The sequence below is a fragment of the Pteropus medius genome, unplaced genomic scaffold (assembly GCF_902729225.1).
Source record: "Pteropus medius unplaced genomic scaffold, Ma_sr-lr_union100, whole genome shotgun sequence".
Lineage (NCBI taxonomy): Eukaryota > Metazoa > Chordata > Mammalia > Chiroptera > Pteropodidae > Pteropus > Pteropus medius.
In genome coordinates this window covers 17,845,692-17,867,246 of record NW_024352785.1, presented here as the reverse complement: position 1 = coordinate 17,867,246, position 21,555 = coordinate 17,845,692, and the positions used below count along the sequence as shown (strand labels likewise).

Genomic DNA, 21,555 nt, shown 5'->3' with positions numbered 1-21,555 from the left:
GTAACAGATTATAGTTATGTGAATTTCCTCCATAATATTTGGTGGAAGAAACAGAGTTTACTTATTTTTTTCCTAAATCTGATTAAATCTGATCCAGAGTCCTTATACATGAGGGTGGTGAGAAGTATAAACTCATTCAATTACTTCTCATCTTTCTAAAAATGAACTTGCATTTCAATGGTCCCACACAGTTTAGAAAAGTAATCTCTAAAAAAATATGTGCAGGTAGTATTTTATTAATATATTTATTATGAAATATACAAAAATAGAAATACAAAGAGACATATATAATAAATCATTTTTAAGCATTTTAATATTAAATTAATGGACTAAATCTTTATCATCATTATTTATAATAATTAATGAACAAAACTCGATCGAGTGTACTTTATAGTTTTGAAAATCTTGGAGTATCAGTGATTCAAATGTTGGCTCATAAGTCCAGTTTATTTTCACATAGTTTTAATGAAAAGATACCTAATAAAGATAAATAGATTTAGATGGATGAGGTGCTAGCTTGACTATGTTTGCGAAATTATACTTTTTTCATATCTAATAATAGAAAAGTTTTGTTGAAATTCATCTGGTACATTTCTATGTTCTACGATGTCAGTGAGTTAGCGGTTCTCACATGTTTGCTCAAAGCTGTTCCTTTGTTACATTTTTACTAAAGGGTTCAAATTCAATGAAACTCTTTGTATAGATTATTTTAAAACAGTCTAGAAAATCATGTTTCTAAGTATTTAAAGTGTAATGTATGAAGTGTCTTTTTAAAAAAAATATGTAATTTTTTACTTAATTTTGGCAGCAAGGTCACACGTTTCCATTTCAAAACATCTATTTTCAAAATGCTCTTTCCATAGCTCAAAATCCTTTCACAGTGTGGTCGTTTTTGCCCCCTACTTTTAAAATGTCACCTTAACTTGAAGGAGCAAAGAAAGATGTTTATATTCTTAGAGGCTTAGTGCTGATTATCACAGGGAAGGTAAACAAATTTGAAATATATTTCTTTCTGTTGGAGATTATATATATAAGCAATGAGTGTCATACTGGGGCTGCATTGTTTGTACTTAATTGTAAATTACATGTTTCTAAGTTCTTTATCACTGTCTCCTGAGCCAGATGACTTTCTATGAATTATCTGCATTCTGCATACTTTTTTCTGATATGAAATCTTTCTTGCACATTGCTTTCTTTGACAGTCTTAAGTTTGCTATGTAGTAACATGTCAAATAATTTGGAAATGAAATTTTATTCTTGAGATTATCATACCCTACTCATTTCATTAAATAAAAATGAGAAATTCACATACTAAGATAAACAGTTATTCAGGTTTGTATCGATAAAGTTCTTTTCAATCCTTACTATTTTCAAATAATAAATGAATATAAAAAGAAAAAGAAAAGTATATTGGATTTTTTCTTACTTAAAATTCTAGATCTTGGTTACAAAATATATTATTGATAAGATAATGTAATATTTTCTGCTAATGATGTCAAATGAATCACTGTGCTAAATTTATAATTCAAACATTTTAATATAACTCTTTGTGTATACATTTTTCTTAAAGTGGAAATGTTTATTCAGCTTGTTCTATCTGAGGATGTTTTAATCTCTTACAGACCCCCCAGGAACAGACTTTGAATCCAGCAGCGTCAACTCAGATTTGAGATTCATGAAAGAGTTATGTTAGCAATTACAAGATATGCTCCTTTTGTTTATCACACAAACATAAAATGCATAATTTGAAACAAGCTTCTCTCTCTTTTATTCTCTTTCTTTTTTTCTTTCTTTCTCTTTTTTGGCAGGGGGAAAGGAATAAAAAGTCTAGAATTCTATTGAGAATATCAAAGAAAAGAGACAGAATTATTCTACAGAGTATTATACCTAACATTTCTGCATGGTTATCTTGTATTTTCTCCTAAGGATCCATGTAAAAGAAACCTGAAAATTATATTTATTTCTCAACATTAAAGAGAAAGAATGATTATAGTTGTGATAGAAGAAAATGTTTTTAAGAATCTGAGAGAATTTGTAAACTAAAAGAAATATATCCATCGAGAGGAAGACAATGTGCTATTACCGAAGGGATTTTACGTGACAGGAAACGACACAGTTCCTGGTCTCCAGGAGTTTATGACCTAAAGGAGAACTAAGAAAAAGTCTGACTATCACTGAAATGCTAAGCTGCATTTTCCTATAACATTTGTATAACCTGACTATACCTATTTTTTGGCAAGAACAGATTACTGAAAACATTTGAGAGGGCAAGTTCACGACATGACTCATAGAGAGTTAATATTTGTTTCAATGTCAAGTCCCTAAGGCCACTTTCCCTGAGTCAGAAATATTATCCTCACCCCAGGACTGAGTCTTGATTACTCAGCGTCAATATTCCTTTCAAAGTGACCATTTTCTCCATCTCCATGGATATCTTTTAATTGCTCATTAGCTTCTTTCAGGGAGGGACAACTGTAAATATTTAAGAGCTAATAAATTTTATGTGTGTTTATGAGTAAGGTTGTTTAGATATTGCCTCTTTCACACAGAAACTAAAATTGCAGCAAATAGCTGAGGAGTAAAATAGATTTTTGTCATATTAACCATTTTTTCTCATGTTATTTTATACATGAACTAATTTGAAAAAATTGAATTGACTGGATAAAAGTAAAAGTTTTTAAAGCATATTTAGAAGTTAAAAAATTGACGTAACGGAAGAAAAGAGTGGAAAATTGGAAATAACATTTCTCTTTTGCAACCATTATTCTCCAACATTTCACCTTTGTATAAAATTCCTTGGGAAGTATTTTAGAATCTCTCTTTTTCTATGTGACTGTATTGTGTTATCAGTGTAAATACAAATGAGATCCTTTAAATTCTTTCTTACCCAATGTTGTAGTTTTATGTTTTATCTAAGATCTCAGTAACATTGATGTGAAAATGAATTTAATTAAGGCTAGATTGGTATAAAGAGATAGCATTTTGTAAATCCTAGAATCATTGAATGCTAGGGTTTGTTGTTCTTCTACCTTCTACTTAACGTTGGTTTCCAGAAAATAGTACAGGAATATTCTTCCCGCCACCCCTACCCCAGCTTTACTGAAATATAATTGATACATAACATTGTGTAAGTTTAAGGTATACATACACATGTATTGCAATATGATTACCACTGTAGCATTAGCTAATACCTCCATCACATTTCGTATTATCATTTTTTTATGTAGTGAGAACATTTCAGATTTACTCTCAGCAATTTTCGTGTATATAATAAGTACTGTTAATTATAATCACAAAACTGTTTATAGATCCCCCAGATGTATTCATCTTCTAACTGTAAGTTTGTACCCGTTGACCAACATCTACTTAATTTCCTCAGCCCCCAGCCCGTGGAAACCTCCATTTTGCTCTCTATTTCTATGAGTCTGGCTTTTTAAAATTCCACACGTAAGTGATGTCACACCATATTTGTCTTTCTCTGCTTGGCTTATTTCACTTAGCATAATGCCCTCAAGGGCATATATTATCTCAAATGGCAGGATTTCCTTTTTTCATGGCTGAATAATATTTCAGTGTGTGTGTGTGTGTGTGTGTGTAAAATGCCACATCTTTATCCATCTTTCCATCAATGGACGCTCAGGTTGTTTCCAGATCTTGACTATTGTGAATAATGCTACAATGAAATAGGAGTGCAGATATCTCTTTGAGATCCTGATTTCAGTTCCTTTGAATATAGATTCAGAGTAGGATTACCAGATCAGATTGTAATTCTATTTTTATTTTTTTTGGAGACACTCCATACTATTTTCCATAGTGGCTACACAAATTAAATTCCCACCAACAGTACATGAGGGTTGACAAAAAGATGTTCCTGTCAGGTGAATTCTTCTCTGGTTTGGATAGACTGTCTTCTGGGAATTTGTCTAATTTTCTGCTCCTAGTAGGACAATTGTAATGGCAATCTTTAGTTCTCTTTGCTGCTACCTAATGGGAATCTCAAACGTAGAGCATGTCCTAAGCAGCCAGTTCTCAACTTTTGCTCCTTATAGACTGATTTGTCTAGCTCTCCACCGTCAAAAGTACCACTCAAATGTGTGTGTCTGTGAAGTCATGGTGCTGGGAAGAGAGTAGATGACATGACAGCGAGGAGACAGTAAGAATGTCAATAAGAGAATATAAAACAAGAAGTGTGGTTTCTCAGAATCCAAAGTCTAACTGGACTGTGCCTATCCTTAGCTCAGTTGTGCTTCATCCTGAAATGTCTTCTGAAAAACTTCAGGTTTTTAGTGGAATATCCTAATACCATGTGAGTGAAGCATGGACTGAAAGTAGGTCTTGACCGATTACTGTGACTGGGCTGTTGTAGTCTTGATGTTACAGTAGGAAGGACTATCATCTTCTGTTTACCAGTATTTTTATTTCCGTTCAATATAATGATGTGAGGGAAATAATAATAATAACTATGAACCTCAAAGGAAATATTTTAATAATTAAAGTGATAACATCCTAAGAAATAATATAGATACAAAGCAAAGTGAGTAAAGTAAGATCTATTTAATGAAAAATTTAATGCAGCAGAATCCATTGTCCTTGCAAAACAATACGATGCAGTGAACTTCAATTTATTTTAAGTGTTTTCTCTTGAAAGTCACTAGAATATTAACTTAAATAAAAAATAAAATTAGGTAGCATTCTCTGTTCGTAGAGCTTTTGCTCTAGAACTCAGAAAAATTATATTTCAATATAGAATTCAAATGATAAGTTAATTTAAAAAAATGATGTTACTGAATAGGAAAGTTATAATGCCATTTTGTGGGCAAAATATTTTCTGAGATTATATGTTGTTGAAAAAAATTTCCAATCCTGAAGTAGGTATTTTTTTCTGTTATGAAAAGATGTCATTTTATGTGTGCAAAAAAACACACATGTGTACATGCGTGTGTGTATGTGTGTAGCATATATATGTGTTCTGCTCTCATTCCCCACACCTCCATAATGCTGAATCGCTTTGTCTGTGAAACTTAACTAATTTTGTTTTAAACTCCCATCTAGAAGATGCTGGAAGACCCAGCATCTGTAGGCATTTGGAATGGAAGGATTTCCATTTCTCTCATCTCTGCCTGTGAGTTTTGCTTTTACTGATGCAGGAGCTACACTATCTGATTTAACTCTGTGCAAAGCCCTTCTGATATATCCCCAAAGTTACACATATCACTTCCCATGAATTCTATTGGCTAGAACTTAAGCCCATGGCCATTCCTAGTTGCAAGTAAAACTGGAAAATATTTCTTCCGAGTGGCCATGTGCTAAGTTAAAAACTAAGATATCTATTTCATCCAACAACAGCAGAATACACATTCTTCTCAAGTGCACACAGAACATTCTCCAGGATAGATCACAGCTCGCAAAACATGTCTTAGCAAACTTAAGAAAGTTGAAATCATAACAGTTATATTTTCTGGCCATGATGGTATGGAACTAGAAATAATAACAGGAGGAAAACTGAAAAATTTACAAATATGTGGAAATTAAACAACACACTCCTGAACAACCAAGGAGTCAAAGAAGAAATCAAAAGAGAAAGAAAAAATATCTTGAAATAAATGAAAATGAAAGCACAGCATACCAAAAAAATGAACTGCAAAAGCAGTTCAAAGAGTAAAATTTATAGCAATAAATACCTACATTAAAAAATAGAAAGATATCAAATATACAACCTAATTTTATACCCTAAGGAACTAGAAAAAGAAGAATACCCAGTGGAGAAAGAATAGTCTCTTTAATAAATGGTGTTGTGAAAACGATATTCACATACAAAAGAATGAAGTTGAACCCCTATCTTACACAACTCACAGAAATTAAGTTGAGATGAATTAAAGGTTTAAACATGAATCCTGAAACCTTAAAACTCTTACAAGAAAACACAGGGAAAAAGCTCCTTGACATTGGTCTTGGCAACGGTTTTTTTTTTGGATATGGCACCAAAAGCACAAACAACAAAAACAAAAATCAATGTCAGACTACCTCCAACAAAATCTTCTGCACAGCAAAAGAAACAATTAACCAAATGAAAAGCCAACCTGTGGAATGGGAGAAAATATTTGCAAACCATATATCTGATAAGGGGTTAATATCCAAACTATATAGAGGACTCATGCCACTCAATAGAAAAAAATATGATTACAAAATGAGCAAAGGACCTGAATAAATATTATTTTTCCAAAGAAAACATACAAGTGGCCAACAGGTACATTAAAAGGTGTTCACCATTGCTAATCATCAGGGAAATGTAAATTAAAACTACAATGAGCTATCATCCCACAACTGTTAGAATAGCTGTGATCAGAAATACAGGACATAAGAAGTGTTGGGGAGAATGTGGAGAAAAAGGAACCTTTGTGCACTGTTGGTGGGAATGTAACTGGTACAGCCACTATGGAAAACAGTATGACCTAGCAATCCTCCTTCTGGGTATATATCCAAAGGAAATGAGATCAGGATCTTGAAGAGATACCTGCACTTCCATGTTTATTGTAGCATTATTCACGGTAGCTAAGATATGAAGACAACATGTGTCCATTGATAGATGGATGGATAAAGATGATGTGAGATGCACACACACACACACACACATACACACATACACACACACTGGAATGTTATTCATCCATAAGAAGAAGGAAATCTTGCTACTTGTGACAGCATGGATGGACCTTGAGGACAAGGAGTGAAATGAGTCAGACAGGAAAAGACAAATACTATCTGATCTTCCTTACATGTGGAATCTGATAAATTCAAAGTCACAGAAGCAGTTGAATGGTGTTTGCCAGGGACTGGGCAGTGGTGGAAATGAGGAGACGATGGTCAAAAGATACAAACTTCTAATTATAAGAGAAATAATTCTGGGGGTACAGCGTACAGCCTGGTGACTATAGTTAACAATGCTGTACTGTATACTTGAAAGTTGCTAAGAGAGAAACTGTATTTCCCAGTTTGATACTCCAATAACACAGCAGGGAAATGTGAAAATTAACTTTAGTGGTGCCCGGTCTTGAAAGTCCTTATAGTATTCCATCCGGCAGGGAATCTTGTCTGGCCTTATATTCCAGCTTTACTGTCTGACCACATTTCAGGAACCTCAAACATTTCCCTTTTCCTCTCCTCTTTGGCTCTATATCCTTATTTTCCAACCTACAAAGTTTTCCTCGCCCAGTGCTAGAACTGTGGCTTCATAGTCAACTGTTACAAAGACTAAACTGATCATATAAATAAGTGAAGTGGACCAGGTGTGTGGCAGAAGGGAGTAGTGGAGACTGTGACAGATTAGCGGACGTGTGCCCCATCCACAAGGAAAATAGCCTACCCAGCTCTGGGAATCGTGCCATTCCAATACACAGGCCAGGTGGCCACATCTCCTAGCTTTTATAGGGGAGCTGAGAGTTTGGATTCTTAAGTTAACTTTTCTCTATATTTAAGTGTTAGCAAGTGATTCACATTTTTTCAAAACAATATGACAGCAAACAGTGTACTTTTGCTGGCTGCCCCGGGGAGCTATTTTGCAAACTCAGCTTTAAAACAGGCAAGCATTACGCATGGGGGACTCAGCTTCAAAACTGTCCAATTTGGGTTTCTCTTAATGGAAGCTTTTCTCTCTCTCAGTGACTGTTGCCTTACACTCTCCATGGAGGTACTAATGTTCTGATTTTACACTCTCCTTTATAGTTTTTAAGAGTTTTTGTACATATTAAATATTAACCTTTAACAATAACTCCCAAAATTTGGCAGAGCTAACATTATCTTTACTTTAAAGATGAGGAAACTGAAACTCAGAAGGTCTAAATATTATACCTAAAATGAGGTAAAGGTGAATCAAGGATTCATATCTTCTGACACCTTGCTCAGGGCACTTCCTGTTTCCTCCAGTCTTTTGAGAACTGTGACTAGGTTAAATATATAATATATTGTGAAATCTCAGCACTCAGGCTCTTGAGAAGTACTTGCAAATCATTAAAAACCAATTTCAGTTTCCTGAGAGGTAAACATTATTGTGCTATTTTATAAAAAGAAGAAACGGATTCAGGTTCAATCATCATGGGGATGTTGTCAGTTCCAAATTGTACTTCTTGTCTTTGTATTTCCCAGTTTGATACTCCAATGACTAGAATTTTATGTTCATTGTTATTCTCTGCTGTGATTCTAAATGTAGCATCTTACTTGCCATGAGAAATCACTTTAAGCATTTAGTGAGTGCCTAGAGCATAGTAACAATTGTTGATGAACTGGAGAAGAGAAATTAAGACTTGTCTTTGCATGTGTCAATTATGAGAGGCATGCATCATCTATAACAAATAATGTGCATATTCATAAGAATTTTAAAATAAAATTAACACTTACATATGGTAAAAAAACAAACAAAACCAAGGGATGCAGAAGAGATGTCTTAGTCTGGGTTCCCCATGCCGGTTGATTCTGAGATAATACCTCTGGGAAGGGAGTTTATTTGAGAGATGATTGTGCAGAGAAGGGGGAGAGTGGGAAGATTTAAAAAGGAAAGAAGAAAAGTTATTATAAAGGGTTATTACTGGGTTACCCACTATGGGCAACTGTAGCTTGATCATCTTATGAGGAGCATTTGGAATGCCTTGATGAATGATCTGTGCAAGGATTGCCTAAGGAAGCAGGCAATGTTTCCATGCTCTGCAGGTTGCACATCAATGCATGGGACGGCCTCCCACTTGTATGGCATTCTGCAGCATCAGAGAAGCCCTGGACTATAAAAGGAAAAGCCACGGAGGCGGCATGCACTTAAGGTAAGGAACCATCAGTGTGAAATGAGTTGAAGTCTGCACAAAATGATCTCCATGAGCATGGATGGAAACAAAGGTGAGGCTAAAAATCTACTAAGCTGTGCACGAGAGGTGCCTGATGCAATGGCTTGAAAACAAGAACAGCCGTGTCCTACATGGCTATTCTGGTCTTCAGTTTTATGGTGGTAGTACATCATACAACTCTAAATAACATAAATATTATACTATTTCTTACTTTATCAAATTTATGCACTATTTCTTCCTCTAAGTTGCTATTATTTTCAGTTATCTTATCGATATTGTAGTTTTAAATAATATACTCAAATGCATGATCTATTTTATTGGTTGAAAGTTATTTTTGACTTCTTAGCAAGCTGAGATTTTTCCCCTTCATCTATCTCATTCTGTATCTGCCTCCCGCAGTTGACAGCCAAATCTTTTTTTTTAGTATCATAGTCTTTACATTCCATTTTATGTTCTTAATTATCTGTGCTTTTCACTGTACTTTGACTAAAACTTGATAATAAATGATATTTAACTATTCCGCCTACGTAAATATTCTATGCAAAGCAGAGTTGTATGCTAGGCTTATGCTGATCCAATAGCATGACCTTTGTACAACTTGAAAAAGAATGTTTCATTAAGGTCCAAATGAGCATTAAGGTCCGAATGAGTTATCTTTCTTATAAGCCATCAGAATCTGAAAATCATGCCATGTAGACTTCACTCTGTGTGTATATGTGTGTGTTTGTGTGGGAGCCTGTGCACATGTGTGCATGTGTATTTCCCTGGAGTTTCTAAGTGCCTTTCATTTCTTTTTGTTGAGAGAAAAATAATACCTTATTCACCACATTACTTTCAGTTTCTTAATGATTCTATCTCTGAAATTGTTTTTATCTCATACATTTTCTTTTTGAAGATATTTTTAATGCTGTTTTCTTGATATAATTTTGACCAATTGTGTTTTGCACTTAGTCCACTTTAAAGATCATGTGATTAAATTTACTGCACTTCTATGTTCTAGCATTTCTTGGCTCTCATATTTTCATTTTCTTGATTTTGACTGAGTTTGCTTATTTCAATATGTTCTCAAGTAACTCAGAAACAGCCTTGGCAAGAACTCTTAAATGTCTTTATATGTTTGAAAATGCCTTTTATTTGCACTCATGTTTGATTGATGGCATAGCTGTCTGGGAATCTAGTTCAAGATAATGTTCCTTGGTTCTTTGAAAATACTGCACTGTTGTCTTCTTGCATAAAGTTTTCTAAATAAGAAGTCTAATACCACTTAATTCTTCTGGCATTTTTCTTTGTTTGTTTGTTTGTTTTGGTGTAATGTCTTTCCCTAAACTCTACTCCAAAAACTTTTAGAATCATCTGGTTTTTTACTGTTGAATTTCTGACGTTTAAAACAGAGCATCTTCTAATTCATTGCTTAAGAGCTGCTTTTTATAACAGGATACTTGTTCATGGAACTGTTTTTTGATCTTTGCTTGAAAACCAGCCAGAATCCACTGTGGCCTGGATCTTATCTGCTCCTAATTTAAATAACATCTTACAAATGATACAGAGCTGAGGGAATTTCTGAACTTGGCGTTATGAACTCACCGTAGCCCTTACATCAGGATATTTGATGCTCACCGTTAGAGTGGCTTTGGCAATCGAAGAATAGATAACTTTGATCCTTGGACTAGTTCTTTTTGGGGTATTACAGTGCAACACTGGAGAAGACCAGTCAAAGGCAAACATAACATACGGTGTCAACCTGCAGAATGGACCTCGAACTTAACCCAGACTGCAAGGTGCAGAATCAGCCTGTTATCTATTTTTATGTCTGTAGCCAAACTTCAAATGTATCATAATTTATTTATTCTTTTCAAACCCAAAATAAATTTTAGTTTTTAATCTAAAAACAAAAAAGATATAAGTCTGTTTTCAATGAATTTGTTTGGCATTCAGAAGCTCTTTTATTCCAAAGATTTATGACTTTCCATGGTTCTGGGACATTGTCTTCCTTTTTTTTTTTTTTTTTTTACATAAAAATATGATGCAGAGTCAACACTCATACCAACAGGCTTAGCTTTCCCTAGTCAGTTTATTCAATCTGTTTAGAAAGGATTTCTCTGACATATTTGCTTGGACTACAAATTACCACCATGGGTTGCTGTTGCTCTGCATATGGGGAGGGAAGGAAAATGGTGTAGGTTTTACTTTTTTAGCCATCCCAGTTCTAATTTTTGCTTCTCATTCCTGCTTCTGAGCTTGAAGTCTCGAGAGAGAAGCAAGAAAACTGAATCCTACTCCTACTGCAGCCTTCACTTGAGAATCTCTCTAATTTCCTTCACTCTCTTTTCAACAGTCAGCATGCTTTTCCCCAATTCCTACCTTCCAGAAATTTATTGAACTCTCTAGAATTCTGTGGTTCCCCTCCCAATCTAATCTTCTCACTAACTTGGTTTAATTCCCTCTAATATTCTTTCAAGGTTATTTTAATGGCATCTCCCGAAGAGGCTTAAGTAATGTCTGTTTTTATTTAAATTTCTTAATTCAAACCTTAGCTCTCTCTCCCCTGTACTTAATTTTATCTTGGAAAACACTGATTTCATATCAGTTTTCACTATGTTCGTGGTACGAGAGATATTGGTATTCACTCCTGAGAAATAGATGTGTACTTGCGAAAATAACCAATACCTCTTCTAATTGTTTCTTTCTTGATGCAATAAGTAACAAGATACTTTTCACACTTTCATCAAAAGATTTGATATTCTTTTAGTGTGTGGGAATATTTTTGATATATGAGCTCAGTGAAAAAGGAGAGAAAAATGTAAAATTAAATGGTAATGTTTTACAAAAGTTATTGTTATGTGGTGAGCCTGTTTTTCTGTCAGCTGGAAGTCTTGTGTAGGTAATAAATCCCCATCAGTGATTTAGCATGTATAAAACACATCAATCCTTTTTATTATATTTTGTGAGCCTTGACATTTATGATAATTTCCCCATATCTACTTAAAACTCTTTCTCTTATGATTGCATTATTAAAGTGGATTTTTGCCCTTGTTGGCTTATCTCATTAGCATGTGTTTATCATATATTTTCAGGGTAATTACCATTTTGGAATAATGCACACAACATTAAATGGATTCCCTAGTTTTAAAAGGTGTCAAGATAAAGGCAGCAGCTTTCACCCCTCCCATCTCTAATCCCCATCCCCTCGAAAGACTACAAAAGACATTTTGATTTCTTGTCACTTGGGTCAATTGGATAATGGCAAGGATAATATGCCGCCCCCCTAACTGTGTGTCCACAGTTGGTCCTGGAAGGGAAAAGAAACACACTGTAGAAATGTGATGAGAATACATTTCTATCCTCATTTCAGTGCCTCTGTTGTCCATCAATCAGTATTCTGATTTCTGGATTTAAGAAAGGACAGTATCCTAATTGATGCTTGTACACAAGGGGAAAAGCTCATGTTTTCCAATCCTCTTCTAGTCAGAGTGACAGTTTGATAGGAAAGTACAATTTAGGGAAGGAATCATTTTTGAATTTATAATTATTAAGTAAAATGATAAGATATATTCCCATTTAGTCACTCTTTCAACAATTAAAATGGCTCCCTCTTTCTCTTTTCATAAACTTCTACATATGAAAGAAGAGCTAATGCTCTTCACTATCATTAAAGATGAACATGAATCACTGGAAGATGTTGATTTACCTTCTAAATTGTCAAAAAAAAAAAAAACCCAACAAAACACTGCTAAATTTTACCATTCCATTTGTATTGCATGGCACTAAATAATTTGAGGTCTGTTAGCTATTTGTAGTGTTCATATAGAATTTGTCTATTTACCAGAATACAACAAATCAGAATGAAATTTGTAATGCATTTTCCTTGTTTCTTCTTTACAGTGTTTTTGTCGTGATCGTTCCATTAGAAATCTTGGTTTAGTGTATTAGGTAACATAAGTCATAGAGGATAATTTTAGCATGTACCATGGATTTGAACTATAATCTTGTTAGAAGACTAGTATTTGAAGAATGGAATTTAAAAATTCTGATGATCTATCCATTACATAAGGATAATAACATCTTCAATTTAAAATATTAGCTTTGTTGGTTTGATAACATTCAACAATTATATTCATTATGATATTTTTATGATTCCTTGCAAAAGTCCACAGCATATGTAAAACTTCTCGATTTAGTGGTTTTAAAAGCAAGATAAGAAGAATGGAGTGGCAGACTAAATATTCACTCAATAAATTTCTATTGCAGGCCTACTCTGTTCTAGGCAGTCTTTAGGTACTGGAAATATAACGTCAAATATTGTATCCTGCTTCCAAAATTTATAGTTCAGTGGAGCAGAGAGAGAAAATAAAAGTAGGAAAATAAGAATAATCACGAAATTATAAATGAAATGAAGAAAACAACAGCGGTTAATATTTACTAAAGTAGTGATGGTACAAACTGATTTTAAATAGTGATCTGGAAAAGGATGTCTAAAGAAATTAGATTTAAGCAGAGATAGGAAGATCAAGAAGGAGTTAGCCATGCCAGAGGCATATAAAAATGCTGGGAGGCAGGGCTGAGTTTGAAATTTTAGTGGACTAATCGGAAGCAGTTTTGGTTAGTACCTATGAGTAAAGCGGGGAGAGAAGAAGGGGATAAAACCATAGCAGAGTGCAAGGAATTCATGAGACAGGCTTTTGAGAAGCTGAATATACAAATAGAAAATGTTAAATCATACATAAAACTTTGACCTCAGAACCTGAAGCAATCTGCCCAGGAAACTAACCCCTTATCTATAATAAACATCCCAGGAAGCCAGTCTGCTATAAATCAGATTTGCAGGAAGCCAGATTGCTCTCTCTAGAGACAGTCCAGGAGGCTAAACAATAACTTCCATAACAATCTCAAATGACTGGAACTTAATTAATAATTGACAGCTTCCCTAATTTTTGAACCTGTTCCAAATTAGGACCAATGAAAGAAAGCCCAATATGCACCCATAACCAATTGCACAGGATGCCTCCCTTCTAGTTAGATTGCCTATACATTCCCCGTACACACACTTTCAATGGGGCACAGAGCCTTCCCTTTTTCCATTATAACTTTCCCACTCTTCTGCCTGTTTCCATCTCTTTCAAAACGCAAGTAATGGTGGCTGATTCCCATGCTACAGTAAACTCAGAAAAATCGCCTTATTTTTCTTATTTGGTTGGTCTTTGTATATTTCTACACTTTAGAGGTGACAGTAAGGAGTTTGAAGTTTGTTCTAAGTGCAGTAGGAATCCCTGGAAGGACTTTAAGAAGGGGAGTGACATTATCCAAATGACATCTTAAGACTAAAAACCATTCAGAGCAGATTGTTTTGGGGCAGTGGAAGAAATGGAGAGACCCACTGGGAAGTTATTGTAGTGGCTTGGGTAAAAGGGGGTATGGTGAAGACTGATGGTAGCAGTAGAAATGGAGAAAATTGGATGGATATGAAATATATATATATATTTGAAGAAAAAATCTATTTATAGAAGTAGGAAGTAAGCAATGTGATGAGTCACCTCTCTGGAGGTTTAGCTATGTTCAAGAATATCTATTCAAGCTAGTTACTAGAAACTACAGAGGAACTAGCATTCACGAATCATGTGGCATCTGAAATAATCCTGTATCAACACATGAGTGGAATTTTAGGAACTTCAGATTTCCAGGTCTAGTCAAATTTTTACTCTGTGTTTGTGTGCATTGTTCTGGTTCTATGCTTGACTTCACCTCTATTTTTGACCTATTCCCTAGTCCTATTGTGCTCCTAAGCCCCAAATAGTCCAGATAATCTAGAGCTGTCCATGGAAGTTGTCTTTAGTACTTCAGCAAAGAAATATGCCCACTAGTCCCTCTTCTGTGGAACCGGTAATATAAGCCTGTGTTTTAAAGTGGTCTTAAAAATACCAATAAGGAAGCACCAATGAAGAGACAAACTCTCAAACCTATTTTCTAGACTAAGAGTTAAAAAAAAATCTGCTTTGAAACCTGAAAGCCAGGACTCTCATCTGCATTTCTGCTGTATCTTTCATCTCCGAGGAATTAAATACAGAGTGTTTATCTGCCTAAATCAATGTGGGAAGGAAGATTTGAAATGGGAATAAGTATGTAAAGAGGCAACAGGAAATGCCAGGGGGAAATATCAGATAATATTTTATCTGGTTAAAGAATTCATTCAGCAAATATTGTGCTAATCCTGTGTGTCAAGCACTGATCTTGGCATTGGGGATGTAGTGATAATTAAGACAGGTAAATTCCTAATCTCATGGCATTTATATACTAATAAATATATAAGCAACATGTAAGTAAATAGATATGAGATAATTTAAGATAGCACAGAGTGGTTATTCTGGAGCAAGATATTAGGGAGCAATTAGGTAGGGTAGGCAGGAAAGACCTAGCTGAGAAGGTGAATACAATATTTCCACAACATGGAATAAACTTACCTATTGAAATGTTTTTAGAACATCAAAATGTTTACAGAACATCAAGAGGCTCAACATCATTACTCATCAGTGAAATAAAATCAAAACTGTAATGAGATACCATGTCACGTCCAAAAGAATGGATAAAATAAAATTAAAAAATCTTAAAAATACCCAATGTTATTAAAGACCTAAAAAAATGACCTCTCACACTTTGTGGGGGGGATGTAAAATGATATAACTGTTTTGAAAAAACTAGTGAATTCTCGTAAAGTTAAATATACGTCTTTCAATGACCCAGAAATGAAAACATATGTTCACAAAACGACTTGTACAAGAATATTCATAGTATCCTTAAAAACTGGAAACAACCGCATGCCTGTCTATCAACAGGAAAAAGTATAAATTAACTGTAATATATTCATATAATGGAATTTTACTCATTAATAAAAAGAAAAAACTACCGATGGTCAACAACATGAAAGAATCTTAAAAACATTAGATTGAACTAAAGAAGCCAAACATAAAGAATACGTGCTCTATGATTCCATTTATATGAAACCCAAGACCAGGCAAAAGTATTCTATGGTAATAAAATTCAGAAGGTTGAGACCTCTGAGGTGGTGGTGGTCTTGGTGGTAATTGACTGGAAAAGGGCATGAGGGAACTTTCCGGGGGTGATGATGGTTATGTTTTATATTTTGATTTAAGTTTTCAGTATATGGGTATATAAAAATGGCAAAAGTAATTGAGCTATGCATTTTTTATTGTATATGAAACAGTCTAGTATAATAACATAACACTATAAAATAAAGTAGGTTTGGAAAAGAAAAAAATGACTTGTATAGGAGGAAATGCATTCTACATACTGCCAATAAATGAAAGGGCTACAAGTTTGTGTGTTCAGTATGATCTAATCCTAATCTATGTACAATGGACAGAAGGAAAAGGACTAGAGGAAATACGCTCCAGTGTTAACGATCTTGATTAACATTATTCTTGGTACAGTTACAGATTGTTGTTATTAAGCATGACTATGATAGGTAGTTGACAGTTAATTTAAATTCTGCTAAAGTAGAGAATCAAAAGAAAAATACACACATACTTTAAATCCTTAAATATCTTAAACTTTCAACTAACAAATGTTCATCTATTTCCTAGATATAGACTTTTTTTCCCCCCAGTTCTGCTAACTGGATTGCCATGTTTTGTTTTTCCTTATAAAAACTACCACCAATATGACTTCTTTAGTAAGGATTTAAAGAAGTTTGGAACCAATCTGAGCAGAGATCATTATGATTAAGAAAATTATTATACCCACACTAATTTGATAGCAAATTTTAATTAGATATCTTTATCAAGTCTTTCCAAAGAATTCAAATTATTTTTGTAGATGCAATAGCTCTCTTTCTTTTCATACTCATGTTTTCTTGGTTTATGTGACATTTAATTACACTTCATAAACACATTAATAGGTACAACTGGCATAAATGAATTTGTGAATAAATAACCTTATTTTGGTAGGCATACAAATAAACTTGTGAGAGGAGACATTGCAAATATGCCAGAGATGGGCTCGCCAGCCACAAGCAAATTTAGTATCCCTGGGCATTAGTCAATATGTTTTACAGAGAAAATAGAGAGTGTTAATTAATCTAGCAAGTCTGTTAAGTGGATATCACTTAAGAACTTCTACTAAACTTTTCCTGTTTCCCACATTAATCATATAATTTTCTCATCAGAAAAAGCAAGCACTTACATTATTTCAGGTTGATATAATTAGCCACAAGAAAGTTGATAATATACGTAAAATCATTTAAAAATGATTATTTGACTAAACTCTGTAAATTTTGAAGCTGTGAGGTTACTGCATGTTCCCAGAATTCATTTGACTTATTTTGGGAAAGGGAGCCATACAAAGAAGAATGTTGGCAAATTCTCAAGGAGGGGATGTTGAGTTCTGCCCTAAAGACAGCTTTGGGATGATGGCCTTAAGAAAATATGACAACATATTCTTAGCACAGGGAGAGGATGTGAACTTGTCCCTGCCCTTGGCCATAGCAGACGGACACACTAGGAAGTGAGAAACAATCTGTGGTAGAAAATGGATGGGCTTTGGGTCTAGACAACTGGGGCTTTGTCTCCCAAATTTTGGACTTCAGGAACTTAATAAGCCTACTTCTTAAATTTTATAATCAAGTGTAATTACCCAATTTAGAAGTGCTATTGTGAAGGTTAAATAATACAGTTTATCTAAAGAGTTTAGAAAAGTGCCCAACACACTGGAAATGTTTTCAAAAAAGCATTCGTATCCCCAAATCCTATCCCATTCTAAATATCCCTTTAAAAGTGTTACTTGAAGCAAATGGGGGGCCCTAGATGTTTTATTTGCACCTCTAACATGAGGTTGCCCTTCACGTGTCCCTGAGAAATATAGATGGCTTTTCTCATTGCTATAACTTATGAAAACAGGCAGTTTTGAGTGGTGAGAGAAACCTGAGAGCATGCAGATCTGTTTCCTTCCTCCCCTCCTGCCTATTGATTAATTCAGTGTGTTACTGTGACTTCTGTCTCCATGATTCCCTAAAACTCTCCCGTGCCCAAGTAGCATTTAATGGCTTCCTATTACTAAATCTTGTGGACATTTTTAGTGCTTATCTTACTTACACGTTTGAGACTTTTGATTACTCTTATCTTCTTGACACTTTCTGTTCTTTTGGCTTCCATGACAACTCTTATTTCTGCTTTACTTCCTGCCTTCTGGTCACAACGTTTTAATCTTTTATAGACAATGCTTTCTTGGCCCATCTTATTCACCAAGTTCCTTTACTAACTCTCACATGTTCTTATTTTTTTGAATTGTTCCTAAATGGTCTTACCTGTTCTCATACTTTCAGCAGCCATGATTTCTGATGGTACCCAAAGCTTAGTGTTAACCAGAGATTGACATTAGAATTAAAATCTCTGATTCTCCCCGCCTACTGGGCTTCACAGCATAGATGTTTCATTGGTAAATTTAAACAACATGTGCTCATTTCTCAGATTCATCTCTACCCATGTTATGAAAATAGGACCGCTTCCTGTATTCCCTGTTTTGTTGAGTGACAAATCAACAAATGACCATCCAAGGCAAAAATCAGAGAGTTCTTAATCTTTGATTCAGCAATTGATTAAAAGGCCAAACTGATTTACTTCTTTTATACTTATTAACACCACCTACCTTAGATTCCTATTTCAGGTGTCTATCTCACTGCTATGTGACTCAGAGATATAATCTGATTAGCCTCAACCAATTATTTTTTTTATCTCAAACCCTACATCTTTTCATTCTAACTTCCTGTTTGAGTAAAAACGGTGAAGAACTCTAAGCCTTCCTGTTGATTATGTTTCTCAGGTTAAACACATTGGAAATTTTTAACCCTGCAGTAGAATTAACTGGATTTAATTATTTGGAAACTTAGTATTGCTATTTGTGCTATTTACACTGTGATTTTTTTCCACGAGAGTTTACTGGAATTTTTTAATACTAAAGTTGGCCTCTAAACTCTATCTTATCTACATTTCAAATTGATAGTTCTTAGCTAAGTCTAATAATAGTTTGTATAGCTAACCCCAGCAATGGTCTTATGGATCCTCTATCAATAAAAAGAATTTCTACTTGTGATGGATGTTTGTGAATTCTTGTAGAGCTACAGTATGATGAGTTTGGCTGCAGAATATGAATTCATATACATGAGTTCATATACATGTTACTTTGGTAGTTCAGAGACTACTTGGCCCAAGTCATACCTTATTTGGTTAAAACAAAATCTGGTTTGCAAAACAAACACAGCTATGTAAAAGACTGTGAATACTTGTGAGGGTTCTGCTTTAGAATAAAGAGCTCAGTAAATAGCTCTGTGATATCTGAAGATAACCAAGCTAACTACAGATTTTGTAAGCTTGAGTGGTGGAACCAAAGGCTGGATCAGACTTAGGAAAATAAGCTATTGAAATGATGGCCCATATTACAGACAAAAATGAAAAGAATATTTGTCTTCCATTTTGGTTGTTTTTGATATGGGAAGCAATTCTGTATCTCAGATTGTTCTCAGATTGTTATCCACTTAGGATTTCAAGAAAGACGCAGAAAAGTAAGAGAATTGTTTTTTTCACTTTTTTCCTGAAAAAAATTAAATGTAACTTTCTTATGTTACTCATTTGCTTTTCATATGAAAAAATGGTATTGTTTTGAAGATTAAGTATAACCAATATTAAAAATATCTCAACCATTACCAGATTTGATTTTCCATTTTAAAGAGGATGTTGGACTTAGCTATTAAAAAAAAGTTTAATTATCTTCAAGTCTCAGGCTGGCACTTCAGTATTTGATTTTTGGTCATCATGCAGATAATCTGTCTTGAGCCCACACATATTAGGATACTAATTATATGGCAAGTTACACCTACATTACATGCTTTATTATTCAAAAGGGATGGTATTCATTATTATTATGCATTTCTATAGTGACTTCGTCATTGAAACTAGACTTGAGTCAGTTCAATTAAAGTCTAGTGCCTGAAACCACCAAAGGGATAACAATGGTCAACTTACACATGCAGAATATTTAACCTATATAATAACAAAACAATACAAATTGAAATAATAATATAACTTTCCTCCTGTCAAATTATAAAACTAAAAAACATAAAATCCAACATTTGTTAGGGTTTAAATAAATGGACAGTACTATGTATTCCAGGTGGAAGTATATATTAACAAAGTATTTTTGAAGACGGGCCATGAATACCATAAGCCTTAAGCATATTCAAATCATTTAACCCAGAAAACCCACTTCTAGAATTTACCTAAGAAAACAATCAGAAATCTGAAAAAATAATCATGCCTTAGAACATAAGGTAGTATTATTTATAATTTTAAAAATTGGAAGTGATCTAAACATTGAATGTTAGAAAATAGATCAAGCTAGTTATAGAACATCCATTAAAGTCAAATAATATTATGTATGGAATAATATGGTACAGTATATAAAAACATGAACACTTTTGCTTGCTTTCTAATCTTTTCTAGTGCTCTGGTTGGTTTTTAAGGTTGGATAAATGGTCATTGACATACAATGACAATTACTGTATTTTAATATTGATTAAAAATAAGTTTTGGGTTAATAATTTATGTATCTTTGCACAGGTTCCCCTATCATCCCTGTTAATAACAGTTTCTCCTCAAACAGAAGTTAGTGTCTCCTATGAACACGGTTGTAGTGAGAGTTGCAAAATATGACTCAGACTACAAGTTATGTATCGAGGGATAATATAAATTTCTGTTTTATGTATTGATGATCAATTTTCTTCATCATCAGCTTCCACCTAATGAATAGGAAAATAAATGTAACTTAATGTTCATCTGTTATAAGCCTTAAATATAATAATTTAACCAATCTCTTTGGTAATTTTAGTCTCTTTAACAAATGCTCAGTGTCTCAGATTTCTCTTTCATCTTCCCCAACTCTTCTACAAGATGATGTCATGGGTTGGGAGAACTTTTGCCATATTATGGAAGGGCAGGACCCTGAGATTGCTAAACTCCTGGTTCTTTAGCACTCCTTGCATTTTAAGGCTCATAAGCCAGCAAAGTCAAGAGTCATGGAGACAGAAGCAAATTTTTGGTGAGTTATTAATTGCTATAGAGATATGTGACTTGTATCATTTAGTCATTTAGTTCACTAAAGCTTCCATAGCAAAGTACAACAGACTGGGTGGCTTCAAAAGCAGAAATTAATTTTCTCAATTCTGGAGGCTGGAAATCCAAGATCAAGATGTCAGCAGGGTTGGTTCTTCTGAAACCTCTTTCCTTGGCTTATAGATGCCTGTTGGTGTCTTCATTCGGTCTTTCCTCTGTGTGTATCTGTATCCTAATATACTCTTTTTAAAAACATATTTTTTAAATTTATTTTTCAAATACAGTTGACATACAATATTATATTAGTTTCAGGTGTACAGTATAGTGATTAGACATTTATATAACTTATAAAGTGTCTATCCCAATTAATCTAATACTCATCTGACACCAGACATAGTTATTACAATATTATTGACTGTATTCTCTGTGCTGTATTTTACATCTCTGTGACTATTTTCATAACTAGCAATTTGTATTTTTATTATTTATTTATATTTATTTATTTATTTTTTAAATTTATTTTTATTATGGTGGCATCGGTTAATGAAGTAAGTTTTAGGTGTACAATTCAATAGTAAGGCATATATACATTGCATTGTGTGCAATTTATA

The 21,555-nt window shown here is 34.0% G+C and overlaps 1 long non-coding RNA gene across 1 annotated transcript in view; it reads left to right on the top strand.

The window, feature by feature from the left end:
- The first annotated feature begins 8,462 nt into the window (after positions 1 to 8,462).
- The window catches only part of LOC120590899 (uncharacterized), a 561,246-nt gene continuing 548,153 nt past the window's right edge, over positions 8,463 to 21,555 (top strand). Inside the window, exon 1 of the long non-coding RNA XR_005649803.1 lies at positions 8,463 to 8,810. This is a non-coding gene — a long non-coding RNA (uncharacterized LOC120590899). The remainder of the gene's footprint in view (positions 8,811 to 21,555) is intronic.